The following is a 4944-nucleotide window of genomic DNA, read 5'->3' as shown; positions in this document are numbered from 1 at the left end:
CCCGCACCAGCGTCTGGGCTTACGCTGCTGTAAGTAGGAGGCCCGGATGCTGGTCTTCTGGCTCTGCTGCGGCAGCACCACCCCGGGATGCCGGCTTGGCCTTCTGCCAGCGTCCCACCAGTGTAAAGGCCTGTGCCAGCGTTCCGGGGTGTTCCAGCATCACAGGGGGCATTCCCAGGGGCGGAGCTGCCATTAGGCAACTCCCTGTCCCCTTTCGGCCCTGGATGCCGGCGCTGAGAATGGCCATGCTGCACCTGCTATTTTGCAGGCACAGCCTTGCTATTCTCTATGGGGCAAAAAGCCCCATTTTTACAAAAAAAGCTGGCAAAAGGCTTTTAAAAAACTTTCAGCGGCAGTGAAACAGCTGTGGAGGCACCGTGGCAGAGCCTCAGCCATGCCATCCTTGGCCACCAAAAGGTGAGGAATGCACTGTAAATCAGGACCGCAATTTTGTTTCCACATGCTGGTGGATGCAGAAATCAATTCAGGAGTAAGCATAAAATATGAAGAGGATTTTCTTGACAGAAATGTATTATTTCCACTTTACGAACCTCAACCATATATTCTTATTCACATTATATGTAGTAAGATTTCACAGTCTAGTAAACAGAATCTCTTCTCTAGTTACTAAGTTCTAAAAACCAAAACTGAGATGCCTGGCAAACACACCCTCTAGCCTAGAAGCACCCAACCAAGCTCCTAGGGCTGTGAAGTATAGCTGAGATTATTCAGTGGTGAAGGAAAGCTATAGATGCTCAGATGCACTGTTACTTTGCATGTTCCGGTGCCAAGATTTCTGAAAGCGAGTACTCATTTCAAGTGCCAATATTTTGAGAATCATGTTCACTATATAACATTTACACGTGGAGTTGTTTGGTTTTGTCACAGTGACTAAAATTGATTTAAAATAATTTCACAGCAACTTTTTCTAGCAGTTATTTGTTCACTGACCATATAGATGTACACAATTGACTGGTTAACATTCACTAGTTTTTGGTACTGTTTTTAAAAGTTCCTACAATTGAGAATTGTACATATTTATCTGAAAATACCAGTTCAGTTTGACAATAGAATACATGGGAGGGGGGATTAAGTAGTTAACCATGATCTCAGCCAAAGAAGTCAAGAAACATTATTCTAGATCAGTGGTTCCCAAAGTGGGCAGTACCACCCCCTGGGGGGTGGGATTACCTAGGGGGGCACTAAGAGGCAAGGGGGCAGCAGGGGGGCGCTAGAGGTGGGCCCCTTCAACTGTGTTGTTCACTAATTTACAATAGATCAAGCTATGGCAAATTTGGTGGAAACTATCAGAATTTTTTTCCAGGCTTTGAAGAGCTGGTAACACTGGATCAAGTTAATCCATTTTGTAGAATAAATTTCAACTAAAAAGTTTTAATTTGATTTTGAACAGATGTGCAATTGTTAGTTTTGAAATTTTATTATCTTCTTTAGTGCATTATGCAAATCCCTATTTTTAATAATGCTTTTTATAGGATAGGGGGCGCTGTGGTTGAGTTTGTGGAACCAAGGGGGCGGTGGTCCGAAAAGTTTGGGAACCACTGTTCTAGATGTTTTAATTTTGTTCCACTTTAGTTAAGTGTAAGGTGTTTTTTAAGTTTTCCTGTTGTCACTCTTACTAAACTATGTAAGATTAGACTAACAATATTTCTTCACAGCACAGAAGATTTGTGCTTGGGATTAATAAAACAAAATGCCTTAATTTAGTACGCTTTCCTCCCAAGAAGTGTGAGAGCCTTAAGTTTTCTTCTATGATACAGGCATAATAACTGTCAACACTTCAAAACGTCACTATCTGCTCTGAAACACTGAACAACTAGGGCCTGACCTACCTGAAAGGATGCTTGTGTCCTTATATTTCACAGTGATCTTTGATTCTGATCTATTGGACACCAACCATTTCCAATGTCTGAGTGAAGGAATGGAGAACAGCTTTCTTAGTGGTGGCTCCACAACACTCCCTTTCCCTGGAAGGGAGAAAGAACACATTCTAAAGCCTATACTACGTTTTTTTTCTGTTTGGCTGGCTGTGGGGCTAGTGTTAAGTTCAATACACTTTACATTAGTAAACTTTAGCAAACTTTATATGTTTTATCTTTAATTTTTACCCATTTTACTACATTGCCTCTTCTACTGTGCTCTCTTACATACCCTCCCTTCCAGCTGCTTTTACAGGATTAGCTGAACATCTGAATTGGAAATCAAACATCTTCATGTTAAAAAAAAATGCTCGTTCAGTATCTGCTGAAGTTTCACACCAGTAGAGAGAAAAATTATCTTCCTGAATTTTTGTTTTCTGTGTTAGGAAGACACGCAATGAACTTCACGGTATGTAATGAACATTATGAAAATCATTTATTTGGGCCTTGTACTTTGATAGATGTTCTATCAGAATAGAGGTTAGATAACCCCAAACCCTCCTTGCACTATCATAATGAATACACAAATACATGGTTTTAAACACCGACACAGTTTGTTAAATTATACCTATGAATTATAACTGTAATTAAGATAGCGGATATAACTACTTACCATATCTGTAGTATAAACTCATGCACACCTTAAATGCAGATCAAAATGTTCGCCGTGTTTACAAATTAGTAATCTGTTCGAAGGTACAATTTGTGTCATGCATATGATCAGAAATATCTTGATTGGATCAGTCTTCCCTAAAATTTCTCCCGGTCAGGTTATGCATTTGTTCAGGAAATATTTTTAAGGTTGCAAACATTTTAAAAATGTTATTTCAGCTTTCTTCTTTATCATGTAGACATAAAATCCCTTAAAGCCTCCCAAAAAGTAACATTTGAGTGTTTGGTTGAGTTTCCCCCCGGAGAATTTAACATTGATCAGTTACGTCTAAAACTATCTGAAATGCAAAGCAAAACAAAAAACAAAAAACTAAAAGAGGACCATCAATTTTTCAAGCACTATGTCAGTTTGAGAGCACAGAAATTCTGCACTACAGAGAAGTCTAACCTGTACTGAACGTTTTTAATGCAACATTTCAAGTATACTGTTATACCACTTTTTCCCTGACCTCAATAGCCCAGGCTACCCTGACCTTGGAAGCTAAGCAAGGTCGATCCTGGTTAAGACCAGCAAAGAAGTCCAGGGTTGCTATGCAGATAATGGCAAACCACCTCTGTTCGTCTTTTCCCTTGAAAACCCCTATGAGGTAGCCATATGTCAGCTGCAACCTGATGGCACTTTCTACCACATAGCATCACTTTGAAGAAGAAGAGTTGGTTTTTATATGCCGACTTTCTCTACCACTTAAGGCAGAATCAAACTAGCTTACAATCACCTTCTCTTCCCCACAATAGACACCCTGTGAGGTAGGCAGGGCTGAGAGAGTGTGACTAGGCAAAGGTCACCCAGCTGGCTTCATGTGTAGGATTGGGGAAACAAATCCAGTTCACCAGATTAGCCTCCACCGCTCATGTGGAGGAGTGGGGAATCAAACCCGGTTTTCCAGATCAGAGTCCACCATGCCAAATCACTGCTCTTAACCACTACATCACGCTGGCTCTCTCTCATTTGTATTTTTCAAATCAAATATACTTGCCAGGATCTAAAGATCCATGTCCCACATGCCAAGCTGCTATTGAAGCGAACACAAGTTTCAAAAATAAACAGTCATATGGCAACACACCAGTTGTTCAAAGAGAATACAAATATTTTCATTGGTGACCCACAAGACTTGTGGAGATCCCCAAAATACCCCCCACTTGTGTATATTCTGCTGTAGTAAAGAAACAAAACCCCGTAACCTTGATTTATAAAGCTCAGTTAAAAGCACTTGTCCATTAAAAACACCAAAGTCTTCCTGTTCAAAACTGCTCATCATAAACGGCATGGTGTCTTGTGTAAAACATGGCACTGAATATAAGCAGGATTTAGCCTAAATGAATGTACAATTTTTCACACACATATGTCTACAAGACATAATTAGGCAAGAAACAGTTAATAATGTCTTTCAGGACTGGCAAATTTGCTGAACTGGCCCAAAAGAAACAAAGCATGAGTGAAAACCAACGCTGTCTTCCTCAGCGGCAAATCATTATATGTACTTTAAGAAAATGCACTGAAAATCTATTTAGAGCTATATACTGTGAATAAATAATTTATTAAGAGAATACAGATGCTGTATTCCAAGAAACAGTAGAAAATGTATGAGGCTGGTCTATATATAAAGGAATCTCTTAAGACTGTTATCCTGTAGACTTTGAGGACAATATTTGCTACTTCCTTCATATAACCACACTCGAGAAAGGCATTTAATCCTTTGGAGTTTTCTTCACAAATTTCCCTTTCAGAAATTCCCCCCTTTCTAAGTTCTCAAACGGCTTTTTCACATCCCACATTTATTCAGTTTAAGCTCAAGAGTTTAAAAAGTTCTGAGGCTCAACTAGGGGGGACCCTCAAGTGCATAACAAACTGTTCTGGTGATTTGGTCCAAATAATAAGATGCAGTTTAAATCTTAAATGAGTTCAGGATAGTTTGTAGTCATATTCCAAAGGAGGTGTTAAGTTTTATTTCGAGTTAGTTTATTGATGGTGCACAAAATAACAACAATTGATTGATTGCTTTCCAACAAAACTAGCAATCCCACCCCCTTGAGGTTAATTCGTAAGATGCCATCAAAACTAAAAAGGTTGGGAGATTGATATAAATTAAGTGCCCGCCTGTGTTGCATATCAGCTTTCCAATTCTTCAAGCAGCTTTCTGCATTACAAATGATTGAGTGGACGTTTTCAATTTTACAGTATTACAGTGACTTTTTAAACAAAATCCAGGCATTAGATACTCCAGTATGCCACATTATACTGTGAACAGCAGTCTTACATTGTGTGATATAGTTTTCCATTTTTGTACAGTTCCCTTTTACAAAGTGGGGCAACAAAAAAAGACATCAAACTGCT

The sequence above is a fragment of the Euleptes europaea genome, chromosome 11 (genome assembly GCF_029931775.1).
Source record: "Euleptes europaea isolate rEulEur1 chromosome 11, rEulEur1.hap1, whole genome shotgun sequence".
NCBI classification, from domain to species: domain Eukaryota; kingdom Metazoa; phylum Chordata; class Lepidosauria; order Squamata; family Sphaerodactylidae; genus Euleptes; species Euleptes europaea.
Note: the sequence above shows the minus strand (reverse complement) of the source record.